This window comes from Lissotriton helveticus, chromosome 3_1, assembly GCF_964261635.1.
Source record: "Lissotriton helveticus chromosome 3_1, aLisHel1.1, whole genome shotgun sequence".
Lineage (NCBI taxonomy): Eukaryota > Metazoa > Chordata > Amphibia > Caudata > Salamandridae > Lissotriton > Lissotriton helveticus.
The window spans coordinates 1,900,713,819-1,900,727,146 of record NC_136061.1 but is presented as its reverse complement, the minus strand read 5'-3'; the positions used below and the strand labels follow the sequence as shown (position 1 = coordinate 1,900,727,146).

The 13,328-nt window shown below is 49.4% G+C and overlaps 1 protein-coding gene across 5 annotated transcripts in view; it reads left to right on the top strand.

Moving 5' to 3' along the window:
- CPT1A (carnitine palmitoyltransferase 1A) overlaps window positions 1-13,328 on the top strand; it is a 429,645-nt gene that overhangs the window by 45,593 nt on the left and 370,724 nt on the right. The gene's annotated exons all lie outside the window — the stretch shown is intronic.

The window sequence follows — 13,328 nt, the reverse complement described above, 5'->3', positions numbered from 1 at the left end:
AGAACGGAGTGTCTCCTTCCTCTTCTAATGCAACGAGGTAGTTAAGGAAGTACCTTTTCCAGTCCTCCCAATGCATCTCAGGTTCACCACTCTTAGTCAGGAATGGCACCAACTGAGTGAGGGAGGATGATTGGGCAGCCATCTTGATTGCGCCTTCCTGATTCACTGGGACAGGGATAGCTCGACCAGGTGGGCTCCCAGGCGGAGTCTGTTCGGCCGTGTCCCTTTCGCCGCGATCACTGTCGCTATCTTCCCCTTTCAACTCCCTTGCAGGGTCGGGTCGAACTAGAGGAGCAACCTCCTTGGCAGGTTTCTGTGAGACAGGCACCCCTTCGCCTGTTCGCTGCTCCGCCAGCTTGCCGGGCACCACCTGTTCCTAACCAGGGGTGGGGTACACCAATGTCCGCTTGGTGCCCACTGCTCGCCCCTAACGCTGCCTTGCACCACCTTTTTACAACAAGGGGTGAGGTACATCAATGTCCATATTGTGCCCCCTGCTCGTGCTCTCAATGCTGCTGTGCACTAGAGCGGCGCCTCCCCAGCCTCTCAGTTGCGAGTGGGGATCAGCAGGCCTACCTCCTGGTATCCTGCGCTCATCTGAAGTGCTAATGCGCCTTTAGCGCCCTTTCTCCCGCACCCTCTGCCACGCTCCGGGCGCCTGCGGTGCGACAGCTTCGCCGGTCGCGCCTTTCTGTCGTGCTTCGCGGTGTCTTGGGGGGCAGGTTCTAATACCCATGCCTCGTCGCCATTGTAATGTGTGGAAATCACTACACGGACTCAGGTTCGCAGGTTTATAACTTGTTTATTCCCGGAGCGCCGGGAGCCGTGACCGTCTAACTCTGCGGTCGGCGCCACTAACAATATGGCCGCCTTCCGCTTCCTACTCCCACCCTTCCTGTTCCGGAGACGGAACACTAGACCGCCACTACACGAACCTATTTGAAAGCAGTCCACCAACAAGCTTCAGGAAGTCAATTCAACAATTTCTTCATGGAAAACGATCATCTCAAAAAGCCGTTCTTTGCAGTGTCACAGAGGAGTAGCCATTCAGCAGGATGAAAGACCTTCTCAGAAGGGGTGTGGGGAGTTCATTAAATCATTTCAGTAGAGTACACTGACGGTGAGATTCATAAAAGAGCAAATACATAAAATAAAAAATAAAAACAAAAATCTACCCAAAACACTATTCCCTATAATTTGAGTGTTGTGAGCCCCTGCATTAATCATAGCTGTGTCCGTAAGTAACAGGCCTTCTGCCTCTTTCACCCCTTCCCCGCCATGCCAGCCATCATTCCAATCTTGAAACACTGTCCATTTCAGAAAACATGAGCTCCCACGTGTTGCCCATTTCTTTGCAGCATTGGTGCCCTTAGCCCTAATGGTAGCAAGGATAATTAACTGCATGCCTGTTTGATAAAGTAAGACAGTTAAAAATGTTATGCAGTGAACCCCTCAAACTCGTGGACCTCTGGTCAACCGAACTTGCTTCACTACTGAGAGCTACTGCCGTGCGAAGTGAAAAGTCTCATCTGCTCGTTGTTAAAATATGTGGACCCATCTTGCCCCATTCCCCACTGCGCCATTTTCTCTATGAGGCCTATGCTAATTAGTCGCTTCTGATTCAATTCCCCCTCTGTCCCCCCCCTCCCCCGCCCCCCCTCCTTAGGCCGTTGGACCGAGGCACAGTGAAGGTGCACTGGGCCGTAGTGCAAGCAAATAAGTATAGGAAACGGCCATATTTGAGCTTTGATTGGTACCTTACACCACTGGGCCCCAGTTCCATTGCACTTGCAGCACCAATGCAATGTAGTCCGCTACCCACTTCACTAGGCCATCACTCCAAGGCCTGATGGGAAAAGCATGCTGTCTGTCCCTTTGTGCTAAAGAAAAATTCGAGAAAAGACCCCTCATCTTGGTGCCCCATTGCTTGTGACCTGTTCCCAGCATATCAATATTGACCTAGCCCTCAATGTTAGCAGGGAAAATGGCTCCACATCCCCTTTTTGCTAGTTACACAACCATAATTGGTGTACAGTGCACCTTTTCACCATTGCACCAATGCCACTCCACCTGTTGCACTAAGGTAGTGATGGCGCATTATATAAAATAACATGAACTCGTCAACTATCTCGGTCAATTAAAAAAAACCACTATAGTCCAACACATAGCTTTAGACCATCTACTACCTGAAAGGAATGTAAATATGTGCAATTTGGTTGATCGCAAAATGTAAAGGCTAGCTGGGAGCAAGTACCGGCTTTAGATTTTGGAGTCACTTGAAGATTCATGGTAAATGTATTCGTTTTCAGAGGTAATGTAACCATGGTGAATATATTTGATTTTAATGTTAATGTAAGGATGCTGAGATTTGGAAAGCGTCTTCTTAATGGACATAAAATTGCTTGCCCCAGGTACGGTCTCGCTACGTATTACTAATGTATATTTTTTAAAATGCTTGTTTTATCCTAAGTACTACATCCTCATGTAGCAGTCTATCTTATACTGTGTAACACAATTTTGAAATAAAACTTACATATCCACGGTGCTTTTTGTTACAGGCTGGGCACATAAACAAGTCACTATTCCACATTTTGCCAGCCAGGATTCAGTTCTGTGTCTCTCTGGTCCCACAAACAGACATCTGCAATGATTGCATTAACCAGTTGACGTTTCACAACCTAAAAGAGGCCATTGCCGACTAATTAGTTGAATTTGCATTTTCTTGTCCTTTAGGTTGTGTGCTTTATTATATATGCAGTTGCCTGAAGGTGAAAAAACCAACACTATACTAAAGAATAGTTTGTTGTTTTTAGCCGTGTTTTGCCCCTGCCGCTACAGCGTGCAGGACCACAGCTGCAGTACTTTTTTCATGTTTTGTTTTTGTAACAACAACAAACCCATAATTGTTAATGGGGCTTTGAGGTGCCTCTGTGCCAGAGTGAAGGGGGGGGGGGGGGGGGCTAAATTAAGGCTGCACTTCAAATGCTTCAAGCAGTCTGGAAACACGAAAAATAAGGAAAGTCACTCTTCCAGACCATTTTCATTTACAAGTGTTTATTATGGCACTTGTTCCCCCCGGGAATGCAGCCATAGAACCCCAGGGGTGCTCTCCCCACAGTTTGAAGACTTATGATCTAATCAGACCTTGGGTCTTGCATCCTGCGGAGCTCACTGTTTCATCCTTGTATTTTTTTTATTGTGTTTGGTGCACATAATACAAAACAGACAATTCTGAGATTGGTGACTCCACACAACACTAACCTCATCCAGGACCCTATTATAAATGCATTTCTCAGAGACAATGCAGCCACTTGCCTAGGACATGATTTTTACAATCGCTTCCTCACAGATGATCATCCCTGTGTTTATGTGCCTTGATGAAATCTGACCCCTGACCCTGCTTTAGGGCAGGTCGCCCCGCGCGGCTCCCCGCGTTTGCGCTCAGGCTCCTCCGCTGCTGCCGCGAGTGCGCCGCTGCTCCTGCAGCTGAGTATTCTGGTTTGAGCATCTACGCCCGTCTATGCCCGTCCGCGCCTGGACCGCACCCAGTGCCAGGACCCCTGGCCCCTGATGATGCCAGCCCACACGACGGACCTACGACGCCGCCACCCTCCACGCACTCAACGCCGGCCGAAACCCCGCCTGCTACCGAGCCAACCCGAAACGGACCCTACACCTGCCAAGCCTGCAAATTCACCTGCCTCCGAACCTGCACCTCTCCCGCCAAGCCAGGCACCAGCAACAATCACCTCGAGTGCATCCTGCTCAACACCCGCTCCATCCACAGGCATGCCCTCGAACTCTGGAACCTCCTCGACACAACATCACCAGACGTCGCCTTCCTCACAGAAACCGGGATGAACGCCTTCTCAGCCCCCGACATCGCCATAGCCATCCCGGATGGCTACAAGATCACCCGGAAGGACCGCGTCAACCAAACCGGAGGAGGCATCGCCATCGTCCACAGAAACACCATCCGAATCACGACCAACTCCGACGACACCCTCACCGCCGCCGAGCACCTTCACTTCCAGATACACACCGACCCCAAGACCACCCTCAGAGGCACTCTCATCTGCAGACCCCCGGGACCACGCACACAATTCAGCGAAGCCATCACAGACTTCGTCAGCCAGCACGCCCTAACCTCCTCAGACTACATCCTCCTAAGAGACCTCAACTTCCACCTGGAGAACAACAATGACAGCAACACCACCACCCTGCTGGACAACCTCGCCAACCTCGGACTCAAGCAACTGCATGACACCCCCACCCACTACGCCGGCCACACGCTAGACTCCATCTTCTCCTCCAGAAAGCACATCTCCTTCAGCCACTCCACTGGACTACACTGGACAGATCACAGCTGCGTCCACTTCAACTTCAGGAGAACCACGACCCACCACCACCCGCAACAGGTTCCCTGCAGAAGCTGGAGCAAGATCACCACCGACCAACTCACCACCTCCCTCAGCCAGCACCCTCCCACCAACACAAGGGACCCCAACGAAGCAGCCAGCAACCTCACACAGTGGCTCTCCAACTGCGCCGATGAACTCTCAACACTGAAGAACCCTCCCAGCAGACCCGGCAGCAAGAAAGCCTCATTGTTCACCACGACCTCAAAAACTCCAAGAAGACCTGCCGCACCCTCGAGAAAGCCTGGCGCCACGACCAGACAACAGAAAACATGACAGCCCTCAAGAACGCCACCCACAAACACCACCAGCTGATCCGTACCACCAAAAGGACTACATTCAAAGAACGACTGGACAACAACACCCACAACAGCAAGGAACTCTTCTGCATCGTTAAAGAGCTCTCCAACACCAGTGCCTGCAACAACGACATCAGACCCTCGCAAGACCTCTGCGACTCACTCGCCTCGTTCTTTCACCGCAAGATCGCCGACATACACAACAGCTTTGGCGCACAGACCACGCACCCAACCTCCGAACCACCACCCCCACCCCCACCCTCTGCACCTGTACCCCGGTCAGCACCGAAGACACCACCTGCACGATGAACACCATCCCCTCCGGCTCCCCAACCGACCCCGGTCCACACCAGATCTTCAACAAAGCCGACTCCATCATCGCACCCCAACTCCGGGACCTCTTTAACAGCTCCTTCGCATCCGCCACCTTCCCGGAGAGCTGGAAACAGGCCGAGCTCAGCGCCCTCCTGAAGAAACCCACTGCGGACCCCACGGACCTCAAGAACTTCCGCCCCATCTCGCTCCTCCCTTTTCCTGCCAAAGTCATCGAGAAGACCGTCAACAAACAACTCTCCGCCTTCCTCGAGACAAACGGATCCCTCGAACCCTCACAGTCCGTTTTCCGAGCAAACCACAGCACCGAGACCGCTCTCATCGCAGCCACCGACGACATCAGGTCCCTGCTCGACAACGAGGAAACAGCTGCCCTCATCCTCCTGGACCTCTCAGCAGCCTTCGACACCGTATGCCACCGCACCCTGATACAGCGCCTCAGCAACACCGGAATCCAAGGAACGGCCTTGAAGGGGATCATCCCGTTCCTCACCGGAAGAACCCAGAGAGTCTGCCTCCCCCGTTCCGATCCGCGGCCACCGAACTCATCTGAGGCGTTCCGCAATGTTCCTCGCTCAGCCCCACCCTCTTCAACGTCTACATGAGCCCCCTTGAAGCCATCGCACGCCAACACAACCTAAACATCATTTCCTACGCTGACGACACCCAGCTGATCCTCTCCCTCACCAACGACCCCACCACCGCCAGAGCAAGCCTCCAGGAAGGAACGAAAGACATCGCGGAATGGATGAAGCTCAGCCGTCTGAAACTGAACTCCGACAAGACGGAAGTCCTCATCCTGGGACCATCCCCCTCTGCCTGGGACGACTCCTGGTGGCCCCCTGCCCTGGGCACCGCCCCCAAGCCAACGGACCATGCACGCAACCTGGGCTTCATCCTGGACTCCTCCCTCATGATGACCACCATTCCAGTGCAAGTAAGTTTATTGGCATAGTTAATTAAAACCATTGCAAAAGGTTACACAATAAAATTCATAATCCACGGTTAAAAACATTTTAAGAATTAGAATAAAATACTGCATTGTGATAATACATGGTCAAATTACGGTATTTGGAGCAGTCAATGGGTCACGCGTGCTTGGATATCATGGCGATATTGTCTCTGCTTGTTTCGGTTAAGTTCCTGCCATAGCTCCTTGCCCACCTCCGGTAGCTGTTTCACACGCAGTCAGAGAAGAGACTTTAGCCCCGTTTTTTTGTTCGGCCATCCTTAGATATTTTACCAGTCTGCAATTTAATTGGATGTTCGCTGGGTTAAAGCAGGCCAGCACTGCTTGCCTTCTGGTGCGGATCCCTTTCTGGTTGAATGAATCTTTTAGAAATTGAGACCGTACTTGACGCAGTTCTTCACATAGGCAAATTACGTGCAGAATGTCACCATTCTTGTTACACAGTCTGCAGGCAGCTTGGCCTTTGGTCCTCAACCATGGTGGTAAATGTTGAGTACATGGAAGCATCCCCAGTCTGTACCTTAGGAAATTCATTTTTGTCACCCTCGAGTAAGGCTGATTGAAATATGGTTGTGGGGTGAGCGATTTGTACGAGCTGAGGGTCATCCAGGCGTGGGATCTTTTCGAGAAGGCTGCCTTGTCGTTAAGTAAGGAGGATCGTTGTATGTTTTCCAGACCAATTTTTTTAAATTAAGTTGGCTGAGTTGCGCCTCCCATAATCCAGACAATTTGGTGGAATATAAGGCTGATTTAAGGTAGTTTCTTGCTTGGGAAAACTCCCTATGTTGTAAGTCTTGCCAAAGCAGATAGTTCAACGTGTCTGGATTGGCCTTGCTTATCTTATGCCAGCATATGATGACCAAGCAAGTCAACGCCGTCTCGTCATCCTGTTTCAACACTCTGGGCATGCTCCGAAAGATCTTCCGGTGGATCTCTACCGAAACCAGGAAGACGGTCACCCAGGCCCTCGTCACCAGCCGACTGGACTACGGGAACACCCTCTACGCTGGTACCACAGCCAAACTCCAGAAAAGACTCCAACGGATACAGAACGCTTCTGCACGACTCATCCTGGACATCCCCTGTCACGGCCACATCTCTGCCCATCTGAGAGACCTGCACTGGCTCCCCGTCAGCAAGAGGATCACGTTGAGACTCCTCACCCACTCACACAAGGCTCTAAACGACATGGGGCCCAAATACCTCAACAGCCGCCTCACATTCTACACACCCACCCGCCAGCTCCGTTCCGCCAGCCTCGCCCTCGCCGCCGTCCCACGTATTCGCAGAACCACCGCCGGAGGAAGATCCTTCTCCTACCTGGCGGCCAAGACATGGAACTCCCTCCCCACCCACCTACGGCGGACCCAGGACCATCTCTCCTTCAGGAAACAACTCAAGACCTGGCTATTTGAGCAGTAGCAACTCCCCCCAGCGCCTTGAGACCCTAGTGGGTGAGTAGCGCGCTATACAAATTCACTGATTGATTGATTGATTGACATTCAGGCGTGCATTTAAAATGAAACAAAGTTACTTGACACTAGTCAAACAGTGTCTCGGTGCATTTTACATCCATTAATACACCTTCAATCATTCAATCAGGAGTTTTTTAAGCGTGACTACTCACACGTAAGACTCTCAAGGCGCTGGGAGGGGGGGGGGTGCAGGTTCCAGTCCATCAAGGAGGGGATCTGTCGAAGAGCCAGGTTTTGAGGTTTCTTGCAAAGATTGGGAGCGATGTTGTCTGTCTGACGTGGAGCCGAAGGGCGTTCCAGGCTCGGGCCGCGAGGAAGTAGAAGGAGCGGCCTTCCGATCTGGTCTTTCTGGTGCAGGGGACCACGGCGCAGGAAAGCTGGGCTGATCGTCGGGTCCTTTGGGGTGCGTGGAATTTGAGTCGGCTGTTCAGGTATGCTGGTCTGGTGTCGTGGAGGGCCCTGTGTGCGTGAGTGAGCATCTTGATGGTGACTCTAGCCTCGATGGGGAGCCAGTGGAGTGTGCGCAGGTGCTGGGAGATGTGGCAGTGTCTTGGCAGGTTGAGGACCAGTCTTGCAGTGGCGTTCTGGATGTTCTGTAGCTTGTGGGTGAGATTTTTGTTTATTTTGGCGTAGAGTGCGTTGCCGTAGTTGAGTCTGCTGGTGACGAAGGCATGAGTGACAGTCTTTCTGTGTTTGAGGCGGATCCATTTGAAGGTCTTGCGTAGGAGGCGGAGGGTGTGGAAGCAGGAGGACGAGACATAGTTGATCTGGAGGTCCATTTTGAGCTCGGAGTCCAGGATGATTCCCAGGTTATGTGCGTGGTCCGTGGGGGTGGGCGGGCTTACGAGGGCGGGAGGCCACCAGTTGTCGTTCCAGGTGTCGGGGTGTGGGCCCATGATGAGTACTTCTGTTTTGTTCGTGTTTAGTTGTAGGCAGCTGTTTTTCATCCATTTGGTGACGACTTCCTTCTCGGAAGTTGTCTGGCGGTGTTGGGTTCGTTGGATAGAGAGAGGATGAGTTGGGTGTCATCACCGTATGACACAATGTTGAGTCTGTAGGTTCTGGCGATGGGGGCGAGCGGAGCCATGTAGACGTTGAAGAGCGTCGGGCTGAGGAGGAACCCTGGGGGACTCCGCAGGTGGTTGGAGCAGGTTCCGAGAGGAAAGGGGGGAGTCTGACCCGTTGCGTTCTGCCAGAGAGGAAGGAGTGTATCCAGTCGAGGGCCTTGTCCTGGATCCCTGCGTCGTGGAGTCTGCATATTAGGGTGCGGTGAGAGACTGTTTCGAACGACGCTAAGAGGTCGAGAATGATAAGGGCTACTGTTTCTCCTCTGTCTAGTAGGGTGCGGATGTCGTCTGTTGCAGCGAGGAGGGCGGATTCCGTATTGTGTTTTTTTCTGAAGCCAGATTGGGAGGAGTCGAGGATGTTGTGTTCTTTGATGAATGTGGCAAGTTGGCTGTTGATGGCTTTCTCAATGACTTTCGCTGGGAACGGGAGCAGAGAGATGGGTCTGTAGTTTTTGAGGTCGGTCAGGTCCGCCAAGGGTTTCTTCAGGAGGGAGTTGACCTCGGCGTGTTTCCAGTCGTCTGGGAACGAGGCGGTCGCCAGGGAGTGGTTGATGGTGTGGCGGAGCATGGGTGTGATGGTGTCAGTGGCTCTGTTGAAGATGTGGTAGGTGTTCGTGGGGGCCCCGGAGTGGATTGACTTAATTGTCTTCAGTGTGTATATGGTGGTGAGGGCTATCCAGTTGTCAATCGCTGGCTTCATGGTGTCTGGGGTGGTTGGTGAGGGTTCAGCGTGTTGGTTGTCTTCATCGAAGTTGTCGTAGATGCTCTTGATTTTGTGGTGGAAAAAGGTGCTGAGTTTGTCCCAGAGGTCTTGAGAGGGAGGGATGTCAGTAGACTCGCTAGTGGGTTGGGCGAACTCCTTGATGATGTTGAAGAGTTCTTTGATGTTGTGTGCGTGTGTGGAGATTCCGTCTTCGATAGCTTTTTTTCCGTGTTTTTCTGATGAGTTGTTGGTGGTGGTTCTGAAGTTGTTGTGGGCTTCTGTATATTTGGAATTCCTCCAGGCCTTTTCAAGGAGGCGGCAGGTGCGTCTGGGCTCTCGAAGTTTGGTGGTAAACCATCTGGCTTTCTTGGCGTGGGTGTTGTTGTTTTTCTTGAGGGAAGCTATGGTGTTGGTGCTGTCGGAGATCCTTCTGTGCAGGGTTTGGGCTGCAGTGTCGGGGTCGTTGTTTTCTGCGATGGTTGGGGTGGAGTTGCTGAGTGAGGTGGTGAGCTGGTCGTCAGTGATTTTGGTCCAGTTTCTTCGTGGGAGCAGGTGCTGGTATGTGTGGATGGTGGTGGGTGATCTGGAGGTGAAGTGGATGCATCGGTGGTCTGTCCATGGGAGTTCGGTGGTTTGGCTGAAGGTGATGGAGTTTCCTGTTATGAATAGGGAGTCGAGGGTGTGACCTGCTGAGTGCGTGGGTTCAGTCACAATCTGGCGGAGTCCAATGTTGTGGAGGTAGTCCAGGAGTGATGTGGTGTTGGGGTCCAGTTGGTTGTCGAGGTTGAAGTTGTGGTCTCCCAGCAGGGTGTAGTTGGTGGATGCGATGGCATGCGGGGAGATGATGTCCGTGATGGAGTTGGCGAAGGGTCGTCGGGGTCCAGTGGGTCGGTAGATGAGGGTTCCTCGGAGGGTGGTGGTAGGGTTGGCCAGTATCCTAAAGTGAAGGTGTTCCATCAGATCTGTGGGCTCGTCGGTGATTGTACTCAGGCGGAGGGTGGATTTGTGGACGATGGCGATTCCTCCTTCCGTGCGGGTGGGGTTGTCCTTCCTGGAGATCTTGTATCCTTGGGGAATGGCGATGGCGATGTCCGGTGCCGAGGTGGTGTTGGTCCAGCTTGATGAGGTGATCACTACGAGCTTGAGTCTCCTATGTGCACAATTGCCTAGTCTGGACTCTGAGGGTACGGGATTACTACTTTCTCAAGTAAACAGTATTGATCCTTTGAGAAACTTGTAGATTATGTCAAACAAGCATTAGCAAAGACTATAGGTCTAGTCTTGGCTGTACAGTTATTTACTTTGACGGTGCTTGTATCCTTTGCAGTCGTTCAATATAACTTTACCATTTTAAGATGGCTGACACATTTGGTAGAACGTGATGACATCTGGCAAAAGTATCTCAAGCAGTCCGCATGTGTGTTGATGCAGTGGAGGCCATCTTAGGATGATTTTTGTTACAGTAGGGAAAAACATTAAAAGATGGTTGCCCGTATGTACGTATTCATCGAAAGCCATCTTAAAATGCTTTCTGTCAAAGTCCATCTCGACAGGTCTACTCAGCATTTCTTCTTCCTGAAGTCAATAAAATGAGTTGGATACCAATAAATATTAGTTATTCATCACCAAGATGCCCTAAACAGTAAACATTAGCTTCACAAATACAGGTTATGTTAAAATGCTGATACATTTTCAGGGATGTGGAATTCCTATAGCCCGACGCCCAGGACATATTGTTTGGGGTCAAGGGCAACAAGTTTTAATGTGTATTTTGTCCTTGGGACAATTAAGCCCAACCCCCTGCAGCACAAACCCTTTGGCTGCCAGTTTACGGTACCACATTAAGGATCAGAGAAAGTCACTGCCTGCAGTTAATATTTGTGTGCATATGTTAATGATATTCGAACTTGTATATATGGTTCATTAATTGAAAGCCTTTATTTTTAGGGTGAGGCCTCTAAGTAAATTTAAGTTCTGACTGCACTACTGACAGTGGTTCCAGTATAAAAATGTGTACACACGGTTTCAAAGTTCAGCAATATGAGGCAAAGCATAATGCTCCCGGAATGCTCTCTAATAAGATGCAAATATTTGCTGAAGCTTGAAAGCAAGATTAACGATTCTTTGCTTTCAATATAAAATGTTCCTGAAAATAAAAGTAGGAAAAAAACATTTTGCTACACTACTGTAAAATTTCAGGTACCATTTCTTTGCAGCATCATTTAGTAAATTAGGTTGATGCATGCTAGTATTTCCCAAAAATATTCATATTGGAAAATCAGTGTAACCAGTTTTAATAAGATTTTGAGAAACAAAACTAAACAAGCATTGGCAAAGCCAGTAGGTCTGAAATGGTGGTCAGCCTTTAGTTTTGGCAATGCGTGACTTGTTTTGGCATGGTTTTTATAAAACCTTATTGATGTGAGAGCTGCAAGGCCCTCACCATTATAACAAACACTGGCAAAAGCAACAAGTATTTTTGGTCTCAAAAAAGCACACACTGCCACATTCGTTACTGGCACAGAACAAAACTACTCTGTGTGCCGATATGCTCCTTGGAAAAAGAGCAGAATGCTGTCACTCACAGTGAAGCCAGCCGATACAGAGAGAGAGAATTTCAATAAGCACAAAAGGTCATGGTTAACGCCAGACCAAATTAGGGCTCCAATTATTAAGGAAAGTTTTAAAAGTGCCCCCATGGTATATGTCCTTGCATTAAGTGCAGCTATACGGCTTTCATGAATTCCCAAGAATTTACAGTAGGTCAAGAAATGGTACTCCTAGAAAATATTTGTGAACTGCATTTTAGCATGAGCAAATATGCATGTGTAGATTTGCTCATGCGAAAACCTGAGTGTTTGCAAGTTTATTTCCCTCCAACACTTTTTTCCCCAACTCTGGAAAAAGGTTTGCATCTGCCATTGTCAGGAGTAAATTTCCAACATTTCTCAGTTTGGGAAAAGATTAGAGAAGAGTTGTTGAAAACCCTTAAAACATGCAAGTTAGTAGGTTTGCACATACTCAAAAGGACATTCCAACCCTGGAAATATTGCTTACCACTACCTTCAGTCCCAGTATGTAGATCTGCAGAAACGTGGCAATATAAAGGGATTGCTAGTATTCAAATACTAGTATGGTACGAGCCCTGGCATTATCTGAGAGGCTGTATAAGAGATCTTATATAATGAGTTTGCTGCCATAATTTGTCGCCGCACTACATGGCACCAAAGGGAAAAGTGGATTTTGTTACAGGACAAGTAGATTTATGAAGCAACCTGCCCCATGGACAAGTAGATATTTTATTAAATTCCACACCCCTGCATTTTGTGTGGTGTAGCTTTGCTGTTTCCTTTTTATGAATGGTTGAAATACCTCTTGAAAAGCTAATATGTCTGGTTTTAATGTGCTAATGCACATAATATAATGTGTACCTGCTTATGTCTGAATGCTTTAACGCATTAAAGCCAGATCTATTGGCTTTGCTAGCAGTACTTCATAAACCAATAAAAGACTATTTAATCTACAAGAGGTATTACTTCCTTCTTTAATAACCTCAAAACTACCTAAACTCGTTGGGTCCCACCATTTACATACTTTCCCTCAACTCTCTCTGTTAAAAAATAAAACCAGGTAGGTTCACTAGAAAGAACTCCTCCCAAAATGCTCTATGATCGCTACCTCTCCAATAACGCATCTTGCCGCACACACTGTCAAGGAGCTCCTATGAACAGGTCCTCATCTTAAAGTCACTGACAGACTCTCCTCCAGCCATCAGCCTGAGTCTTTCCTACTCTCAAGGTCACTGACAGATTCCCTTCCCACTATTAAAGCAAGTCTGTCCTTATTTCAAAGTTACCTGCAGTATTTTTACTATCAAGCCCCGAAACTATCCTCGTCTCAGTCACTGACGGTCTCTCCTGTTGTGCACTATTCCTCTGGCCATACTCTTATCCCATTCAGTTGTATGAATGATGTTATTTTGGGATTTTCATAATGTCACTATATAAACTTCTCAAAGTAAAAATTGAGTCCATATGTAGGCACTTCTTGAGGCTTGACAACC